Source organism: Dama dama, chromosome 11 (genome assembly GCF_033118175.1).
Source record: "Dama dama isolate Ldn47 chromosome 11, ASM3311817v1, whole genome shotgun sequence".
Taxonomy (NCBI): Eukaryota; Metazoa; Chordata; class Mammalia; order Artiodactyla; family Cervidae; genus Dama; species Dama dama.
This window is the reverse complement of record NC_083691.1, coordinates 67,310,480-67,333,201: the sequence shown is the minus strand read 5'-3', so window position 1 is coordinate 67,333,201 and position 22,722 is coordinate 67,310,480. Positions and strand designations below refer to the sequence as shown.

Genomic DNA, 22,722 nt, shown 5'->3' with positions numbered 1-22,722 from the left:
ATATTCATTATAGCAGTTTACATAGCAGTTGCTATGGGTTCTGTATTTATATTTCATACATCTTTTTCTGGAAAAAAAATTGAAGCTGAAACTTAAACAGCTTACATGTTTGCTCTTTTTTATCCTTCATAGGAGAAATTTCTTTAAAGAAATTATAAATATCTACATATACTGCTTTTAGTATTTACTCCCTCTAATCTATCCTCTACAGGCAGCTTGACTCTTCATTCAGAAATACAACTCAGTTCTCATCTTTACAGAAAAAATTCTACGTCCTCAGCAAGCTGTACAAGACCCTCCACCATCTAGCCACAGCCTCACTAATCTATTTTAATCTCTAAGAATCTCCCACTTGTGTTGTATGAAAGGAGAGAAGGTTAGCACACTCTCCTAGACAAGAATGGAAGAGACCCTTGGCCCTCACAGCATCCATATGGTTAAGGCATTGCCACCTACTTCGTGGCATCTAACAACTACTGTTTAAAGAAAAAACAGTCTCCTACTCAAAATGTCTGGTGTCTCCATATTGTTAGTTTGGGTACTTTAGCTACCATTTTCCTTTGTTAATAATACATCATAAATACGTTAGTCTAACAGTTTTTCAATACTATAAAACTTATTTATACACAGGGGAAAAAAATCACCCCTTATTACCATGTTGAAGTTGTTAACATGGGTGCTTCCCTGGTGACTCAGATGGTAAAGAATCTGCCTGCAATGTAGGAGACCCAGATTCGACCCCTGGGTGGGGAAGATCCCCAGAGAAGGGAATGGTTACCCAATCCAGTATGCTTGCCTGGAGAATTCCATGGACAGAGGAGCCTGGTAGGGCTACAGTCCATGGGATCACAAAGAGGCAGACGTGACTGAGCGACTAACACATATCTTTACCTATAACACACCTTTGGAGAAACACCATTGGTAAAATATTGCATAGTAGTTAACTCTGGATGTCATTACTTCCCAAGAAGAGACATTGCCAATAAAATTTCAGCATTCATTGTACTGAATTTGATCACAATTTATATTTTGATCTATGTTCAGATTGTTCTTTCCCATGCCGCTGCTGCTGCTAAGTCGCTTCAGTCGTGTCCCACTCTGTGTGACACCATAGACGGCAGCCCACCAGGCTCCACCGTCCCTGGGATTCTCCAGGCAAGAACACTGGAGTGGGTTGCCATTTCCTTCTCCAATGCATGAAAGTGAAAAGTGAAAGTGAAGTCTCTCAATTGTGTCCGACTCTTCGTGACCGCATGGACTGCAGCCTACCAGGCCCCTCTATCCACACGATTTTCCAGGCAAGAGTACTAGAGTGGGTTGCCAGTGGCCTTTTCTGGTTCTTTCCCATAGGAAAAGGAAAAAAAGTTTTTATTCTCTTAGGCATTTTTCAAACACATTTGCAATCTTTTTATTCATTTAAAATTGATACATATCCATGGGAGAATTTTGAAAATAATTTGAAAACAAGCAAAGAGAAGAGGAAAAAAATGGCCCATATTTCAGGAGATACCATTACCACTTTCTACATCTTTCAGATATTTTTCCATGTATATTTTCCCACAAAAGTGAGGTCATACTATACATCTTGTTTTGCAACTTGCTTTTAAAAAACAATACCATATTACAAACATCTTTATTAACAAAAATTCATCTTAATTTTAACAGCTACTAGTCCTTTATATGGAAATACAGTCATGTACTTACATTCCTAATTGTTGGACATTTAAATTGCTATAACTATTTTCTTGTTACATACAATGGACATTCTTGAGGCAAAATCTTTACCTGTATCCTCAATGATACTTTAGGATGAGAATCACTGAGTCACATTTTAAAAAGTAATTTTTATTACAGTATTGTTGATTTAAAGTGTTAGATTTTGCTATACAGCAAAGTGAATCAGTGATACATATATTCATTCTTTTTAAGATTCTTTTCCCACAGAGGTTATTACAGATTACTGAGCAGAGTAGGATGCTACCCATCCTTGTTAGTTGTCTGTCTTATGTACAGTACTGTGTATGTCAGTCCTACTCTCCCAGTTTATCCCTCCCCTTCCTTTTCTCCCTGGTAACTATGTCTGTTTTCTACATCTGCGACTCTATTTCTGTTTTGTAAATAAATTCTTTTGTACCTTTTTTTAAAATTTTAGATTCCACAAATAAACAGTATCACATATTTGTCTTTATCTAACTTCACTTAGTATGACAATCTCTAGGTCTATCCGTGTTAATGCAAATGGCATTATTTATTTATTTCTGGCTGTGCTGGGTCTTCGTTGCTGCGTGGGCTTTTTCTCTAGTTGTGGCGAGTGGGGGCTGCTCTCTGGTTGCAGTGGACGGGCTTCTCATTGCGATGGCTTCTCCTGTTGCAGAGCTCAGGCTGTAGGCATGCAGTCTTCAGTAGCTGCAGTACCTGCGCCCAGTAGTTGCAGCTCCCGGCTGTAGAGCACAGACTCAGTAGTTGTGGTACATGGGCTTAGTTGCTCCACAGTATGTGGGATCTTCCTAGACTGAGGATCAAACCCGTGTCTCCTGCACTAGCAGGCGGATTCTTTACCACTGAGCCACCAGGGAAGCCCTATTACATCCCTTTTTATGGCTGAGTAATATTCCATTGTATATATGTACGATATCTTCTTTATCCATTCTTCTGTCAATGGACATTTAGGTTGCTTCCATATCTTGCCTATTGCAAATAGTGCTGCAGTGAACAGTGGAGTGCATGTATCTTTTCAAATTATGGTCTTCTCTGGATATATGCCCAGGAGGGGATTGCTGAGTCATATGGTAGTTCTGTATTTATTTTTTAAAGACACTTCCATACTGTTCTCCATAATGGTTGTACCAATTTACACTGTAACAGGGTTCTCTTTTCTCCACACGTCTCCAGCGTTTATTGTTTGTAGATTTTTTGATGATGGCCATTCTGACCAGTGTGAGGCTGTCACATTTTATTTACCTAATTAGACAATACATGCTAGATGTAAAAAAATTCTAAAGGAAAAATAACATATTCAGTGAAAAATAAGCCTCCCTCTTGCTTTTCCTCTAGATATTCTTCTCCCTCCTGGGGGGTAGTACTTTTAGTAATCTTCATTTATTTTCACAGAAATATTTCATTCATTTATAAACTTTTACACCATCTAGTATGCATAGTAAGAGATTAGTAAAATGGTTTCAATAGTGAAATTTGTTTTATAACTTTATATATGCTAGATAATCATAGGCACAAAACCTTCTACAATAAGGTGACACTGCGTTATTTCAGTTCTGTGGTGGTGCTTTAGTTGCTAAGTGGTGACTGACTCTTGAAACCCCATGGACTGTAGCCTGCCAGGCTTCTCTGTCCATGGAATTCTCCAGGAAAAAATACTGGAGTGGGTTGCCATTTCTTTCTCCAGGGGATTTTCTCAACCCAGGAATTGAACCTGCATCTCTTGCATTGCAGGCAGATTCTTTACCAACTGAGTATGAGCTCTTATCAGTTCAGTTCAGTTGCTCGGTCGTGTCCAACTCTTTGCGACCCCATGAATCACAGCACTCCAGGCCTCCTTGTCCATCACCAACTCCCGGAGTCTACCCAAACCCATGTCCATTGAGTCAGTGATGCCATCCAACCATGTCATCCTCTGTCGTCCCCTTCTCCTCCTGCCCTCAATCTTTCCCAGCATCAGGGTCTTTTCAAATGAGTCAGCTCTTTGCATCAGGTGGCCAAAGTATTGGAGTTTCAGCTTCAACATCAGTCCTTCCAAAGAACACCCAGGACTGATCTCCTTTAGGATGGACTGGTTGGATCTCCTTGCAGTCCAAGGGACTCTCAAGAGTCTTCTCCAACACCACAGTTCAAAAGCATCAATTAAAAAAAAAAAAAAACAAAAGCATCAATTCTTCTCAGCTTTCTTTATAGTCCAACTCTCACATCCATACATGACTACTGGAAAGACCATAGTCTTGACTAGACAGACCTTTGTTGACAAAGTAATGTCTCTGCTGTTTAATATGCTATCTAGGTTGGTCATAACTTTCCTTCCAAGGAGTAAGTGTCTTTTAATTTCATGGCTGCAATCACCATCTGCAGTGATTTTTGGAGCCCAAAAAAATAAAGTCAGCCACTGTTGACACTGTTTCCCCATCTATTTGCCATGAAGTGATAGGACCCGATGCCATGATCTTCATTTTCTAAATGTTGAGCTTTAAGCCAACTTTTTCACTCTCCTCTTTCACTTTCATCAGGAGGCTCTTTAGTTCTTCTTCACTTTCTGCCATAAGGGTGGTGTCATATGTATGTCTGAGGTTATTGATATTTCTCCTGGCAATCTTGATTCCAGCTTGTGCTTTCTCCAATCCAGCGTTTCTCATGATGTACTTTGCATATAAGTTAAATAAGCAGGGTGACAATATACAGCCTTGACGTACTCCTTTTCCTATTTGGAACCAGTCTGTTGTTCCATGTCCAGTTCTAACTGTTGCTTTTCCTATTTGGAACCAGTCTGTTGTTCCATGTCCAGTTCTAACTGTTGTTTCCTGACCTGCATACAGGTCAGGTGCCTCTCAAGAGGCAGGTCAGGTGGTCTGGTATTCCCATCTCCTTTAGAACTTTCCACAGTTTATTGTGATCCACATAGTCAAGAGCCTTGGCATAGTCAATTAAGCAGAAATAGATGTTTTTTTGGAACTCCCTTGCATTTTCAGTGATCCAGCGGATGTCGGCAATTTGATCTCTGGCTCCTCTGCCTTTTCTAAAACCAGCTTGAACATCTGGGAGTTCATGGTTCAGATATTGCTGAAGCCTGGCTTGGAGAATTTTGAGCTCTATATTATCACTTAATTTAGATTATACTTTTATATAACTTGTGTTGTTGTTGTTGTTTAGTCGCTAAGTCATGTCCAACTCTTTGGGACCCTATGAACTGTAGCTCGACAGGCTTCTCTGTCCATGGGATTTCCCAGGCAAGAATACTGGCACTGGTTGCCATTTCCTTCTCCAAGGGATCGTCCCAACCCAGAGATAGAACCTGTGTATCCTGCATTGGCAGGTGCATTCTTTACTGCTGAGCCACAAAGAAAGCCTACTTTTATATAATATCATATATCAACTACTGTTAATAGTTTTACCTTCATTGGACACTCTTAAGACTTTAAAAAAATTTTTTTATTAGAGAATTGCTTTTCAGAGTTTTGTTGTTTTCTGTCAAACCTCAACATGAATCAGCCATAGGTATACATATATCCCCTCCTTTTTGAACCTCCCTCCTATCTCCCGCCCCATTCCACCCCTCTAGATTGATACAGAGCCCCTGTTTGAGTTTCCTGAGCCAGACAGCAAATTCCCGTTGGCTATCTATTTTACATATGGTAATGTAAGTTTCCATGTTACTATTTCCATACATCTCACCCTCTCCTCCCCTCTTCCCATGTCCATAAGTCTATTCTCTATGTCTGTTTCTCCATTGCTGCCCTGTAAATAAATTCTTCAATACCATTTTTCTAGATTCCATATATATGCATTAGAATACAATTTATTTTTCTCTTTCTGACTTACTTCACTCTGTATAACAGGTTCCAGGTTCATCCACCTCATGAGAACTGACTCAGATGCGTTCCTTTTTATGGCTGGGTAATATTCCATTGTGTATATGTACCACAACTTCTTTATCCACTCATCTGTTGATGGACATCTAGGTTGCTTCCATGTCCTAACTACTGTAAATAGTGCTGCAATGAACAACAGGATACATGTGTCTTTTTCGATTTTGGTTTCCTCAGGGTATATGCCTAGGAGTGGGGTTGCTGGGTCATATGTTGGTTTTATTCCTAGCTTTTTAAGGAATCTCCATATCGTCTTCCATAGTGACTGTATCAATTTATATTCCCACCAACAGTGCAAGAGCATTCCCTTTCCTCCACACCCTCTCCAGCATTTATTGTTTGTAGACTTTTCGATGATGGCCATTCTGACCCTATAGTTTTGACTTGCATTTCTCTAATAGTGAGTGATGTTGAGCATCTTTTCATGTGTTTGTTAGCCATTTGTATGTCCTCTTTGGAGAAATGTCTAAGTCTTTTTCCCACTATTTGATCGGGTTGTTTGTTTTTCTGGCACTGAGTTGTAGGAGCTGCTTGTATATTTTGGAAATTAATCCTTTGTCAATTGTTCATTTGCTATTGTTTTCTCACATTCTGAGGGCTGTCTTTTCACCTTGCTTATAGTTTCCTTTGCTGTGCAAAAGCTTCTAAATTTAATCAGGTCCCACTTGTTTATTTTTGCTTTTATTTTTATTACTATAGGAGGTGGGTCATAGAGGATCTTGCTTTGATTTATGCCATCGAGTGTTCTACCTATGTTTTCCTCTTAAGAGTTTTATAGTTTCTGGTCTTACATTAGGTCTTTAATCCAGTTTGAATTTATCTTTGTGTATGGTATTAGGAAGTGTTCTAATTTCATTCTTTTACATGTAGCTGTCCAGTTTTCCAGCACCATTTATTGAAGAGGCTGTCTTTGCCCCATTTTATATTCTTGCCTCCTTTGTCAAAAATAAGGTACCCATAGGTGCATGGGTTTATTTCTGGGCTTTCTTTCTTGTTCCATTGGTCTGTATTTCTGTCTTGATGCCAGTACCATACTGTCTTGATGACTGCAGCTTTGTAGTATAATCTGAAGTCAGAAAGGTTGATTCCTCCAGCTCCATTCTTCTTTCTCAGGACTGCTTTGGCTGTGTGGGGTCTTTTGTGTTTCCATTTAAAGTATGAAATTTTTTGCTCTAGTTCATGAAAAATGCCATAGGTAATTTGATAGGGATCACATTGAATTTCTAGATTGCGTTTGGTAGTATAGTCATGTTTACAATATTGATTCTTCCTACCCAGGAACATGGAATATCTCTCCATCTGTTTATGTCATCTTTGATTTCTTTCATTAGTGTCTTATAATTTTCTCTGTACAGTTCTTTTGTCTCCTTAGGTAAGTTTATTCCTAGATATTTAATTCTTTTTATTACAATGGTGAATGGGATTGATTCCTTAATTTCTCTTTCTGATTTTTGTTAGTATATAGAAATGCAAGTGATTTCTGTGTATTGCATTTGTATCCTGCAACTTTGCTAAATTCAGTGATTAGCTCTAGTAATTTTCTGATACTATCTTTAGGGTTTTCTATGTACAGTATCATGTTATCTGCAAACAGTGAGAGCTTTATTTTTTCTTTTCCAATCTGGATTCCTTTTATTTCATTTTCTTCTCTGATTGCTGTAGCTAGGACTTCCAGAACTATTGAATAATAATGGTGAAAATGGACACCCTTGTCTTGTTCCTGATATTAGGGGTAATGCATCAGTTTTTCACCATTGAGAATGTTTGCCATAGACTTATCATATATGGCCTTTACTATGTTGAGGTAGGTTCCTTTTATACCCATTTTTTTAAGAGTTTTAATCATAAATGGGTGCTGAATTTTGTCAAAAGCTTTTTCTGCATCTATTGAGCTGATCATATGGTTTCTATCTTTCAATTTGTTAATATAGTTTATCACTTTGATTAATTTGCATATATTGAAGAATCCTTGCATTCCTGGAATAAACCCAACTTGATCATGGTATGAGCTTTTTGATGTGTTGTTGAATTCTGTTTGCTAAAATTTTGTTGAGGATTTTTGCATCTATGTTCATCAGTGATATTGGCCTGTAGTTTTCTTTTTTTGTGTTGTCTTCATCTGGTTTTGGTATCAGGGTGATGGTGGCCTTGTAGAATGAGTTTGGAAGTGTTCCTTCGTCTACAATTTTTGAAGGAGTTTTAGAAGGATAGGCATTACCTCTTCTCTAAATGTTTGATAGAATTCTCCTGTGAAGCCATCTGGTCCTGGATTTTTGTTTTTGGGGGAGATTTTTGATCATGTCTTCAATTTCAGTGCTTGTAATTGGGTTACTCATAATTTCTATTTCTTCCTGGTTCAGTCTTGGAAGATTGAACTTTTTAAGAATCTGTCCATTTCTTCCAGGTTATCCATTTTATTGATATAGTTGTTTATAATAGTCTCTTATAATCCTTTGTATTTCTCCATTGTCTGTTGTAACCTCTCCTGTTTCATTTCTAATTTTGTTGATTTGATTCTTCTCTCTTTTTTTCTTGATGAGTCTGGCTAAAGGCTTCTCAATTTTGCTCATCTTCTCAAAGAACCAGCTGTTAGTTTTATTAATCTTTACTATTATTTCTTTGATTTCTTTTTCATTTATTTCTGCTCAAATATTTATGATTTCTTTCCTTCTACTAATTTGGGGGATTTTTGTTCTTCTCTTTCCAGTTGTTTTAGGTGTAACGTTAGGTTGTCTATTCGATATTTTTCTTGTTTCTTGAGGTAGGATTGTGTTGCTATAAACTTCCCTCTTAGAACTGCTTTTGCTGCATCCCATAGGTTTTGAGTTGTGTTTTCATTGCCATTTGTTTCCAGAAATTTTTTTTTTATTTTCCTTTTGATTTCTTCAGTAACCTGTTGGTTATTTAGAAATGTGTTGTTTAATCTCCATATGTTTGTGTTTCTTACAGTTTTTTTCTTGTAATTGATATCTAGTCTCATAGCATTGTGGTCAAAGAAGATGCATGATATAATTTCAATTTTCTTAAATTTACTGATTTGTGACCCAAGATTTGGTCTATCCTGGAGAATGTTCCATGTGCACTTGAGAAGAAGGTGTATTTTTCTGCATTTGGATGGAATGTCCTGAAGATATCAATGAGATCCATCTCATCTAATGTATCATTTAAGACTTGTGTTTCCTTATTAATTTTCTGTTTTGATGATCTGTCCATTGGTGTGAGTGAGGTGTTAAAGTCTCCTACTATTATTGTGTTCCTGACAATTTCTCCTTTTATGTCTGTTAGTGTTTGTCTTATGTATTGAGGTGCTCCTATGTTGGGTGCATAGATATTTACAGTTGTTAGGTCTTCCTCTTGGGCTGATCCCTTGATCATTATGCAGTGTCCTTCCTTATCTCTTGTAATCTTCTTTAAGGTCTCTTGTCTGATATGAGGATTGCTACTCCAACTTTCTTTTGCTTGCCACTTGCATGGAATATATTTTTCCATCCTCTCACTTTCAGTCTATATGTGTCTTTAGGTCTGAAGTGGGTTTCTTGTAGACAGCATATATATATAGGTCTTGTTTTTGTATCCATTCAGCCAGTATGTATCTTTTGGTTGGAGTATTTAATCCATTTACATTTATTCATGTCATTGTATTACAAAACCCACTTCAATATTGTAAAGTAATTAGCCTCCAACTAATAAAAATAAATGAAAAAAAATCTATTTACATTTAAAGTAATTATTGATATATGTGTTCCTATTGCCATTTTCTTAATTGTTTGGGGTTGATTTTGTAGATCTTTTTTCTTCTCTTGTATTTCTTGACTATGTAAGTCCCTTTTAACATTTGTTGTAAAGCTGGTTTTGTGGTACTGAATTCTCTTAACTTTTGCTTGTCTGAAAAGCTTTTTATTTCTCCATCAATTTTGAATGAAATCCTTGCTGGGTGCTATAATCTTGGTTGTAGATTTTTCCCTTTCAATACTTTAAATATATCCTGCCATTGCCTTCTGGCCTGCAGAGTTTCTGCTGAAAGATCAGCTGTTAAGTGTATGGGGTTTCCCTTGTATGTTACTTGTTGCTTCTCCCTTGCTGCTTTTAATATTCTTTCTTTGTGTTTACTCTTTGTTAGTTTGATTAATATGTGTCTTGGTGTGTTTCTCCTTGGGTTTATTCTGTATGGGACTCTGTGCCTCTTGGGCTTAATTGACTATTTCCTTTTCCATTTTGGAGAAATTTTCAACTATAATCTCTTCAAAAATTTTCTCATACTCTTTCTCTCTTCTTTTGGGACCCCTATTATTCAAATGTTGGTGTGTTTGATATTGTCCCAGAGGTCTCTGAGACTATCCTCAGTTCTTTTCATTCTTTTCACTTTATTCTGCTCTTCAGAAGTTGTTTCCACCATTTTATTTTCCAGCTCACTGATTTGTTCTTCTGCTTCAGATATTCTGCTACTGATTCCTTCTAGAGTACTTTTAATTTCAGTAATTGTGTTGTTTGTCTCTGTATGTTTATTCTTTAATTCTTCTAGGGCTTTGTTAATTGATTCTTGCATTTTCTCCTTTTTGTTTTCAAAGTTTTTGATCATCTTTACTATCATTATTCTGAATTCTTTTTCAGGTAGTTTGTCTATTTCCTCTTCATTTATTTGGACTTGTGTGTTTCTAGTTTGTTCATTTGTGTAGTATTTCTCTGCCCTTTCACTATTTTTTTTTAACTTATTGTGTTTGAGGTCTCCTTTTCCCAGGCTTCAAGGTTGACTTCTTTCCTCCTTTTGTTTCTGCCCTCCTAAGGTTTGTCCAGTGGTTTGTGTAAGTTTCATACAGGGTGAGATTCGTGCTGAGTTTTTGTTTGTATGTTTGTTTTTCCTCTGATGGGCAAGGCTGAGTGAGGTGGTAATCCTGTCTGCTGATGACTGGGTTTGTATTTTGGTTTTGTTTGTTGTTTAAATGAGGGTCCTGCACAGGGTGCTACTGGTGGTTGGGTGATGCAGGGTCTTGTATTCAAGTGGTTTCCTTTGTGTGAGTTTTCACTATTTGATACTCCCTAAAGTTAGTTCTCCGGTAGTCTAGGGTCTTAGGGTCAGTGCTCCCACTCCAAAGGCTCAGTGCTTGATCTCTAGTCAGGAACGAGGATTCCACAAGTGGTTTCTTATGGCATTAAGTGAGATTAAAACAAGTATCCAAAAACAAGAAACCAAAGATGAACCACAGACAAATGGCAGTTACAGAATCAGGCAAATAATAATTAAAATAATGGAATATATACATTATACACCCATGAGCAAAGTGAAAACAGTCCAACAAAATAAAGTACAGTAGATTGACCCGGCAAACAAAGTAAATCAAAAATTATATTTACCAGTTAAGAACAAAACTAACTAAAGCGTAATCTGGAAAACAAAACTAAAGCAAGGTGCCAATTGGGGAATAAAGCAATGAAAATAAAGCTAACAAAATGTTGAGAGGAAAAGAAAGAAGGAATAGATATACAAATTTAAATAGAAGTAGAGGAAGATTTGTATACATTAAAGATTAACTGCAAGGGGGAAAGAACAGTAGGAAAGGCAAACAAAGGAATAAATGTAGAAAAAATATAATATGTTTAACAAAATTAAAAATTAAAATTATAAAAAAGAGAAAAGTAAAAAAAGAAATGGAAGAAGAAAGAAGAAAAGGAAAAATAAAAAAACAGGAAAACGCCACAGAACTGCAAAAGCCCAATGTAGAGGCAGAGGTTTATAACAACAATAAAAAGTATGACTGAATATACACATATACATATACACCCATATGCAAAATCAAAACAATCCAACAAAAATAAAGTACAATAGATTGGCCTGGCAAACAAAGGAAACCAAAAATTATATCTATCAGAACAAAACTAACTAAAACACAAACTTGAAAACAAAATTGGAGAACGGTGCAAATTGGGGAATAAAACAATGAAGACAAAACTAACAAATATGTTGAGAGGAAAGGAAAGAAAGAAAAGAAAGAATAGATATGCAAAGTTAAATAGAGGTAGATAAAGAATATTTATATACATTAAAGATTAACTGTAAGAGGAAAAGAACAGTAGGAAAAGCAAAGGAATAAATGTAGAAAAAATAATAATAGATTTAAAAAATTAAAACGAAAAAAAAGAGAAATAAAGAGGAAAACTCCACAGAACTGCAAAGGTCCAAGGTAGAGGCAGAGGTTTATAACAGCAGTAAAATATATGACTGAGGAAAAAAAAAGAAAGCTCAAAAGCTTAATTAGATTTCATAGTGCCAATAAAATCGACAACTACAACGGGGGGCGGGGGGAGGAGAAAAAAGAAAAAAAATCCAAAAGAATCTACACAGCAAGTCAAGACATAAGAATAATAAATGTTTTTCTTTGAGTCACTGCTATCAGAGTTCTTTCCCTCGCTGGGAGTCACAGTCCACCTCACCTCCCTAGGATGCCCTCCAGCATTGCGCTGATCTCTGGACCTGCTGTGGGGGCATCTCAGATTCTAATCTGGTCCTACTCCTGTGTGTTCTTGCCTCCAATGTCCACAGCTATCAGAGCTAGTGTGTTTTCTTTTGTGGGAGCTCTCAATGACTTTTTATATATTCCATAGACACAGTCTGCCTATTTGATCATGTGGAAGGTTTTGGGTCTTCTCCCTTAGCCACACTGCCCCTGGGTTTCAGCTATGGTTTTATTTCCACCTCTGCATGTGGGTCGTCCACTGGGGTTTGCTCCTGAGGCTGCCCTGGAGGGCTTGGGTCTGCCCCTGTGAGGGCCAGGTGTGGAGGTGGTGCAGCTGCTTGGGTCGCAGGGGCTCTGGCAGCACCAGGTTCTCAGGGGAGTTGGTGGCTGGGGCAGCAGGAAATACAGTGCTCTAGAAGGGTATGGCAACCAGTATTGGCCAATACACTCCAGTATTCTTGCCTGGAGAAGCCCCTCCCTGACAAAGGTCCCTGGAAGGCCACAGTCTACAGGGTCGCAGAGTCTGACACTACTGAAGCGACCCTGCACGCATAGGTGCAAGACTTTTTGCCTGTGGCAGCTCTGCCCAGTGAGAGCTGAGCGTGAAGGTGGTGCAGCTGCTTGGCTTGAGGGGACCCTGGCAGCACCACGTGTGCAGGGACAGGGACTGCTTCCACCGCAGGAGTTACGGCCCTATCAGAGTCTTTTTTCGAGCCTCTTGTAGCTGGCGATCAGCAGGCCTCTTTGGCCAGTCTTCCTCCGTAGCTCCACCCGTTCAGGCACTTAGAGGGCTCCTTTGCCTGGGGTCCTACTCTGTAGTTCAGCACGTCAGGCACTTAAAGGGGCACCCTGGGTGGGGTCCTACTCTATAGTTCAGTGCGTCAGGCGTTTGATGGGCCAGCCTCTCTCTTGTTCAGCTGCAGATGCTGGCGTGTGGGGACAGGCAGGCTATGATGATGGCTCCACCCCCTACACCTGACTCAGCAGTATCACCTTGCTTCCATGGCTACCTGGCTTTCCTCCATAGGCATTTCCCACCACAACCTCCTCCCTCACTTCCCCTCGATCCACTTCTCCATAGTCAACAACAGCCCTCGCCCTGGGATTTATCCACACTTCCCAAACTCCAACTCCCAGCCACTGTGCCTTCCAGGGGATCCTCATCCCTGTCCGGGTATATAGGGCTGCAGCAAGGACTCTCTGATTCTCATTTCATTTAGGCTGCCACAGATCAGCTGTTTCACTCTCAGCCTTAAATGTTTCTCCTCTGACTCAGATAATTGCCCCAATGTGGGGATCAGACCCCTGCTTCAGTTCCCCCACCCACTGAGGGCAGGTCCAGTCCTACTAACACTCCTGTTTTTCCCCCTGGTTCCTTCATCCTACCGAGTTTTTCGTGGTTCTGTATATTCTTTTCCTCTGGTCAGGTACTCCTGTCTGCTCTCAGCTGGTGTTCTGCATATACTCCTGTGTCTGAAGGTGTATTCCTGATGTATCCGTGGAGAGAGATGTATTCCACGTCCACCTACTCCTCCACCATCTTGTTCTCCCAAGACTTTGTTTTTAATAGAAGGTTTCAAACCTACCCAAAAGTAGAATAATGAAGCCCCAAGTACCCACCTAATATGTAGGTTTTTAATAAACAATGCCAAGTTTTTCTCTATGAAAGTTTACTGATATATGCTCCCATCTAGATGAGATTTATATTCATTTTTGTACAGTTGTATTTTATAGCTGCTGCATCCAGTGTTATATGTCTCAATATATCTTTTAAAATAAGAGTAACTTGGTGGTTGGAGAAGGAAATGGCAACCCACCCCAGTATTCTTGCCTAGAGAATTCTGTGGATGGAGGAGCCTGGTGGGCTGCTGTCCACAGGGTCTCACAGAGTCAGACACAACTGAAGTGACTTAGCATGCATGCATATATTGGAGAAGGAAATGGCAACCCACTCCAGTATTCTTGCCTGGAGAATCCTAGGGACAGAGGAGCCTGGTGGGCTGCTGTCTATGGGGTCGCACAGAGTTGGACATGTCTGATGCGACTTAGCAGCAGTAGCAACTTGGTGGTAGGGATGGAAAGTGATGGGAAAAATAAGGCATAGTAACTTTTGTTGCATAGGACAGTAGTTTTAATCTAGCACAGGAATGCCGGTCAACTCATGTAGCTTCCTGGTTCAGTATGCTTGGAGAGGTACCGAGAGCACATCCAGGATCTGTATGGAAAAGTACTAGGACTGACGAACAATGTCAACTACAGGGAAAGTGGGGAGAATTGTTGGCATTTGTGTTACGTGGTTTTTTTATTCTGCTTTTGCTTATAAGCACAGCAGCATGCTTTTGTAGGATTCTTTTGTTTAGTAGCCATAAAAACCATTTGGTTTATTAAAAGGTGATGAGGCATTTCTGTTTACCTACAGATTCCCCAATGTGTGCCCAATTCTTTGTGACCCCAGGGACTGCAGCCTCCTAGGCTTCTCCATTCATGGGGATTCCCTAACACTTGCTATTAAATTGACAAATTTCCTTAAAAATATGATGCTCTTTTGAAAACAACTCCATGATGTTGGGATATATGTAAAAAGGATGTGCTGCACCATCATTAGGGAAGCAAGTGCAGGGGCTGTGTTAGAAGTAGGAAAGGATGGCACATGTCCAGGCATGCAGCATTACCTAGCTCCAAGCAAGAGCATGAATGTGTTGAAGTCTTTGGTGTGGTTTGTGGTCATGGAACAGAGACGAAGCTAACTGACCCACACTGACTCGAACTCCAAACCTTAAATTTTAAATTCCATGTTCATCTTTACTGAGCTAACCAGTCAACAACTAACCAACAACAAAAATAAATGAAAAAAACAAAGTATGTCAGGTATTTGAGAACTGCCTTTTCATGAACCAATGGGTTTAAGTCTGGAAGGCATCCTGGAGATTATTTAGACCAGGCATTGGCAAACTACATCCCATGGGCCAAATACAGCCCACTGCCTGTTTTTGTAATTAAGAGTTGTACTGTAATTACAGCCAGGTCCATCTGTTTACATATTGTCTGTGCCTGCTTTTGCGCTACAAGAGCAGAGCTGAATAGTTATGACAGGCTATACTGACCACATATCCTGAAGTATTTATTATCTGGCCCTTTATAGAAAAAGTTTGCCAACCTCTGATTTAAACCAACCTTTTCATTTTAGAGATGTGGAGATTGGGAATGGAATAGGTTGAGTAACTTGAGAGAACAGCTGGCAGAATTCCCCAAATTCCCAATGTCAGGATCCAGAGCTATCATGATTTTGGTAAGAGAGAGCTGTTTTACATCTTCTGGAAGCTGTGTTTTACCTTTTTAGACAGGGTATCACTCCCTCCACCACTGCCTTTCAGGTTTATGATAATGAAGACAATGAAAACTCTCCTCAAACAACACCTTACACATTCCTTCATCATTGCACTTATCATACTAAATTGTAATCGCTTGCTTTTCTCACTAGACTATGAGTCCACTGGGGGCAGGGATCATGCTGTATTTGTCTCTGTAGCCAGATTACACAACAGATAACTAATAACCATGTGCTCAAGTGGTTTTCATTTTGTCACTTCATCTTCTTCCGTGGCTGTTTTAAGATAAACTTCAACTATTGTGAAGATAAAATGCAAACATTATGATCTATAATTTTCTCTTCCTGACAAAGGACCCACCCCCCCACCGCTGAGACCCATCAATTGGAGGTGTTCAGAGCCAAATACTATTGCTAGAAGGCAAAAATCTTAAATATTTTTCAAATAAAGGCCCTAAACCTCAGAGCTAACCTTGACCTATATTCCTGACAAATGGAAAAGGGCCTGATGTAAACCAAGAGCAATAAGGATGGAAGAGATGAATGACTGTTAGACTCAATGCGACACTATGGTTGACTGTGCACGGATGTTGAGCATTTAGAACTCTCGATTCTGTCGACTTTCAGAATGAGGAGGAGGAGCACACTGGATGAGAGAGGTATGGGTGGGAAGGGGATCCAGGGCGTAAGTGGGGGGTGGATACAGTGCAGTCAAGTGTGGAAACTAAACAGACCATGGATTATATGAATCTGGAGCTTTTGTGCTAAATCTAGGATGAACTCATTCAAAGAGTAGATGGAGATTAGGAGGAGAGGATTAAGAGCAGAAACCCAGAGATCACCAAGTAAGGGCTGAACAAAGTAAGAGAGACGCCCACTGAGAAAGATCCCCTGGAGAGGTAGAAGGAAGACAAAAGGTAATGTTCCAGAAGCCAAGATGGAGAGGATAAATGCCAACTGAAAATATTTTCAGGGAAAAAAAATATGATGCTTTGGATTTGGAGGTCTCTGATAACCCTTTGAGCCCATTTTTGCATGAAATGTTCCCTTGGTATCCCTAATTTTCTTGAAGAGATCTTTAGTCTTTCCCATTCTGTTGTTTTACTGGACATGGAACCACAGACTGGTTCCAAATAGGAAAAGGAGTACATCAAGGCTGTATATTGTCACCCTGCTTATTTAACTTATATGCAGAGTACATCATGAGAAACGCTGGGCTGGAAGAAGCACAAGCTGGAATCAAGATTGCCAGGAGAAATATCAATAACCTCAGATATGCAGATGACACCACTCTTATGGCAGAAAGTGAAGAGGAACTAAAAAGCCTCTTGATGAAAGTGAAAGAGGAGAGTGAAAAAGTTGGCTTAAAGCTTAACATTCAGAAAACTAAGATCATGACATCTGGTCCCATCACCTCATGGGAAATAGATGGGGAAACAGTGGAAACAGTGTCAGACTTTATTTTGGGGGGCTCCAGGATCACTGCAGATGGTGACTGCAGCCATGAAATTAAAAGACGCTTACTCCTTGGAAGGAAAGTTATGACCAACATAGATAGCATATTAAAAAGCAGAGACATTACTTTGCCAACAAAGGTCCGTCTGGTCAAGGCTATGGTTTTTCCAGTGGTCATGTATGGATGTGAGAGTTGGACTGTGAAGAAGGCTGAGCACCGAAGAATTGATGCTTTTGATGGTGTTGGAGAAGACTCTTGAGAGTCCCTTGGACTGCAGGGAGATCCAACCAGTCCATCCTGAAGGAGATCAGTCCTGGGTGTTCTTTGGAAGGACTGATGCTGAAGCTGAAACTCCAATACTTTGGCCACCTCATGTGAAGAGCTGACTCGTTGGAAAAGACCCTGATGCTGGGAGGGATTGGGGGCAGGAGGAGAAGGGGACAACAGAGGATGAGATGGCTGGATGGCATCACTGACTCGATGGGCATGCGTTTGAGTAAACTCCGGGAGTTTGTGATGGACAGGGAGGCCTGGCGTGCTGCGATTCATGGGGTTGCAAAGAGTTGGACACGACTGAGTGACTGAACTGAACTGAACTGAACTGTTAACCCTTTGTCTCTCCAACCAATCCATTCACACACAGGTGCCTGGAAATATTTTGGAAGTAAAGGAAAACTTTTCTTATGTCAGTCACTACAAGTATAAAGCTGGTAGGAAAGATGATTTGCTTTTACACAAATTTGTTCCACAACTACCTTTTCTAGAGTCTGTTTATCAATTGAGGATTTATACCAATTAGCTCAGGCTTTTAATGAGTTCCAATAAAAACCTGCTTGTGCTATTCAGATTATATTCCTCTTGAAATGTATGATTCATTATCATCTGATACTTTATGCTGGTTTGAGTACTTTAGGCCTAAAATAAAATAAAAGTTTCTCAGTGCATAAAATCATGTCCAAATGGGAGCTGTCTTGAGCTAGAATATCTAAAATATTTTAAATGTTAAAAAACAATGCTTACTTGGTGTGTGTGTTTGTGTGTATCAGTCGCTCAGTCGTGTCCAACTCTGCAACCCCATGGACTCAAGCCTGCCAGGCTCCTCTGTTCATGGAATTCTCCAGGCAAGATTACTGGAGTGGGTTGCCATTCCCTTCTCCACTTAGGGTATGGTAAGAGTCAGTAACTATTTGTTGAATGAATGTGTAAATAAATAGATGGTGTATTTTCCTATAATTCTTCACCTACATACTGTGGTAATTTTAAAACAAGTCCACAAATTCTTTGACATTCCTCTCACTAAAAGTGGGATCTGATTCCCCTCTACCCTGAAGAGAGACCGGCTTTAGTGACTGGATTCTAACAGAATGCAGTGGAGCTTACCCTGAGAGTCTTCCAAGACTGGGTTAGAATAAACAATTCTCTTGCACCTGGCTGGCTCATTCTCTTGGACGCTGTGCCTTTGGTCTCCTGAAGCTGACAGATGTGTAAGAAGTGTAGCTACCCTGAACACCACGCTGGGAAGGGCACACAGGCATGGAGGGAGATGCCTGCAGAGCCTCAGCTGTGCCAAACCCCAGGTGACTGAGTTCTCCCAGGATGCCACGCCACACCTCTGAGTGACTAAGCCATCCAGTTATTCCAGTTTTCAGGTTTCGAGCCGCCCTCTACAACATGGATGGCAGAAATGAGTTCTCCCTGCTAAATTCCATCCACACTGTAGACTTGTAAGCAGGATATTCTTTTAAGCCTCTAGGCTTGAGGGTAGCAACTATACTAATAAGTGCCATGTATCCAACTCTTTGCAACCCTATTAACTATAGCCCACCAGGCTCCTTCTGTCTTTGGGATTATTCAGGCAAGAATACTGGAGTGAGTTGCCATTTCCTCCTCCAGGGGATCTTCCTGCACCTAGGGATCAAATCTGTGTCTCTTGTGTCTCCTGCACTGCAGCAGAGTCTTTACTGCTGACCCATCGAGGAAGCCACTATAGTAATGGGAACATTCCCTAATTAGAACATTGGCTCTACGTTGCCATGAGATTATTGCTTGATCACCATGGAGAACATTATGAGCCTCAGCACATTCCTTTTCTGGCTAATTCTCTCTGGCGAGGACCTACGACTTCAGCAGCCACTGGCTAGAAAGGCCTTCACTTCCTTTACCCTTCCTGAATCTAGGAAATCTTTTGCCCTCCAAAATTGGAACAAATCATCTCTTTCTCAAAGCAAACTGCCTTAAGGTGGGGTTTGTAAACACAGTACAGTAAGTGGTAGGTTTTTCTTGTCTCTGCCCTAGAAACAAGGACTTACTAGAATATGCTTCAGTATAGTCCGAGTGAAGAGAGAGTGTCCTCGGGAACAAAGAACGGTAAAGAAAACCACAGTCTCATTAACCTGTGTGAGGCAATGAGGTATTAAGTGAAAAGCAGTCGGTGGTACAGAGTTCTTTAAAAGGTGATCAATATTGCCATTTCAGTGTTTTCTAGGGAAGAAGGTTTTATCATATGTTTCCTAGGCCAAAATACACCTAAACTGGAGAAAGAACAATCTATTGTAATTCTATCTCCTTAGTGTGCTTCCCCAAATGGAAAATTCTTGTATAGATGACATATTTGACAAATAGAGCACCCAATATAAATGAATACATGGTATTGCATTTTTATAAATTGATCTATGAATTTGGTTATTATGCATTTGTTCCCCTGAACTCCATCATTTCAGAGAAAGCTTTTAAGATCAATTTCCTAGACCACTGAAGACCACTGGCATCTCCACCAATGTAATGATGCCTCATAGGCATCTACAGGAAGCTAGCTACTGTCTTTGATGTAAGTTTAGCTGTAGCAGGATACAGTGTGTGAAGAGAAGAGGCTCCCAAACGTGAGTCCTCACCTGGCTGACCGCCAGAGTAAATAGTGCTTTCTAGACCCAGTGTCAAGGAGTCTGCTTTCTTTCACAGCGGGACCCATCTTCTGACTTTAGCTTCATGGTTATAACTTCTGAGACCTCAGAAACTTTTAATGCTAATTCAAATGCAAACATCCCACTCTGAGTTTGGATTTACATGCCTAGTTTGAATAGCCTCATCTAAAAATCACTTGGAAAACTAAATATGACAGCTGCTTACTATGTACGTCACTTTCAGTTCAAAAGAAAGTAGAGTGTTAAGTCACTCAGTTGTGTCTGACTCTTTGCGACCCCATGAACTATAGCCCACCAGGATTCTCTGTCCATGGGATTCTCCAGGCAAGCACACTGGAGTATGTTGCCATTTTCTACTCGAGGGCATCTTCCTGACCCAGGCATCGAAGCTGGGTCTCTCACATTGCAGGCAGATTTTTTACCATCTGAGCCACCAGGGAAGCCCCTCAGTTCAAAAGAGTAATTAATTAAACTGCATTCTGATTCTAATACCAGACATTCTCTAATTTCCATCAGCACCACTTTCCCTGGAGGTGAAGGACTGCAGCTCCGGACCCCCCTCCGCCCTCCCTGCCCCCCGCAGTCCTGATTTCAAGGCCTGGGTCAGGAGGGCAGCTGCAGAGAAGGCTGCCTTGTAGATACATGTTTTTATGACCTCAGAATGATGTGTGTCTCACTGTAATGGAAAACGTATCTAGTAAAGTCAGTTGTAAAGTAAAACTCTGTAGATAAATCTCCACACCCCCTTCCAATGATTTCCTTCATAAAAATCAAGGGAACAGCATCAAGGAGAAAAAGAAAAAAACAAAACACAACCCTCACAGCTTTGTGTGTTTATATTAATACTTCACTTTGTTCCCAACACAACTCGAAGTGATTTGTAAGGCTATGTAAAACTGTAACAAGAGAGTAACATTTACAAGTGAGAAAGGATAAAAAACAAGGGTGGGGACATAAAACAGAGCCAGCAACAAAGCTTTTAAAAATGTCTGAAATAATGGGCTCTGCACTGGGTGGGTCACAGTTTGGCTCTAAACTATCAGCCTATCAGCCAATGGCATCTCCCCAACAACTCAATTTGCTTATGAGCATTTTGGGGGAGTGGAGAGGTCAGGGTTGGAGGGGGGGCGGTGGATACAGGCGAGTCTGGCCAACTCCCTTCTAATTTGGCTCCATGTAGTAGATTTGAACACATCCGGAATAGAAAACATCCTAGACTGTGTGTCCTTAAAGCACTCCTCCTCGACTATTGTTCTGAGGCAAGATGCTTGTAAATATCGGAAGGCACTGACTTCAGAGAAGAGGCAGGCTTGGCTTGCCAAGAACAGAACCTTAACGTTGTGTAAAGCTGTTGTGTGTCTCTTCTTCTCCATAATCTGACAGTTCTAGAGACTGATCTGTTCTTGCCATCTTCATTTCTTCACTTCCCCCTCACTCCTAAATCCACTCTCATCAGGATTCTACACCACCACGTAACTGAAGCTGATCTTGGAGAGGTCTCCAAGGTATCCTTCAGTTCATCTTTCACTTGGGTCTCAGGAGCATTTGGAAGTTGACATCTCTCTCCTTAAAAACATTCTGTATACTTAGCTTTCCTAATGTTGCAGGAGGTGGAAACATTTCAGGGTCCAAGAGTGGGCTCTTGTCTAACACTTGGAAATGAACTGTCCAAGGAGATATATGTGCTGACAAAGCAAAAGACTATTGGAAAGGGGCATCTGGGCAGAGAGCAACATGGTAAGGGAAGCCAGGAGTCCTGCTCAGTCACCTAGCTTAGGATTTATGGTAATGGAGATTGCAGGTTGTCTCTGGCCAGTCATCTTGCTTGGCCCAATACTGGTCTGACTCAGGGTCCTTCCTGGTGGCATCCATATATCTCAGCCAAGATGGGTTCTAGTGTGAAGGATTCTGGGAATTTGGTAGGATATATTATGGGCTGGCATCCTCCTCCACCACCATGTTCCTTATTGGGACCTCCTACCAGGGGATAATTCATGCAAGTGGTTACCATCGTGCCTGGCCAAGGCAGGAGGTTTCAGTCAACAGTTCCCTAACACTAACACCACACTTCATGGTTACCTCCCTCTTCTTTGGTAACTCTTTCTACCTGTCCTCTATCTGCTTCTGCATTCCACTTGGCCTGTAAATGTTTGTTTTCCTTGGGATTCTGTTCCAGTGTTGAGAAGAACTCCAGATCAGAGGGAGTTTACAAAACTGTTGCTATCATACAGGACAAGGAAAAAATATACATATATTTCTAATCCTTTGTATCCCATAGTGTAGAGTTTCATGAAGTTCTTGTTAACTGAATAGCATTAGTGTCTGCATGCTCACTCAGTTGTGTCCAGCTCTTTGCGGTCCTATAGACTGTAGCCTGCCAGACTCCTCTGTCCATGAGATTTCCCAGGAAAGAATACTGGAGTGGGTTGTATGTGTGTGTCTAAACTCTCCTTTGAATCAGAATCTTCCAGGTTCCCTCATTAATTAATCTTTGACACGTCATATTGTACTTGCATGAGAATCACAGTTTTAACAGCTTATACTTTAGCAGCCAATTCTATGGAGTTGCTCCAACAGGCCCATTCAAATCTGTTCTTCTAGCCCTTCAGTGGTTTTGTAAGGAGTTAATTCCCTATATTAAACTCCATGTAAACTAGCTAGGGTGGTTTTCATTACCTGCTGTTTCATTACCTGACTGATACAATAGCTAAAAATTATTAAGTGCTTCTGTTGTCATTTGTTCTTTAGTTGCTGTCATATCCGACTCTTTTGTGACCCCATGGGCTATAGCCCCACCAGGGTTCGCTGTCTATGGGATTTTCCAAGTAAGAATACTGGAATGGGTTGCCATTTCCTCCTCCAGGCGATCTTCCCAACCTAGGGATCAAACCCATGTCTCCCGCACTGCAGGTAGATTTTTTACCAGTGACTCACCAGGGTAGAGTATTCTCTAGATAGTCTTTCAAACGATTTA

The 22,722-nt window shown here is 40.4% G+C and overlaps 1 protein-coding gene and 1 non-coding gene across 6 annotated transcripts in view; both read left to right on the top strand.

Moving 5' to 3' along the window:
• ACYP2 (acylphosphatase 2) overlaps positions 1 to 22,722 on the top strand; it is a 179,021-nt gene that overhangs the window by 142,232 nt on the left and 14,067 nt on the right. The window lies entirely within an intron of this gene.
• Positions 355 to 482, top strand: LOC133065743 (U6atac minor spliceosomal RNA). The gene has a single exon (XR_009694999.1). It is a non-coding gene; the product is annotated as a U6atac minor spliceosomal RNA (small nuclear RNA).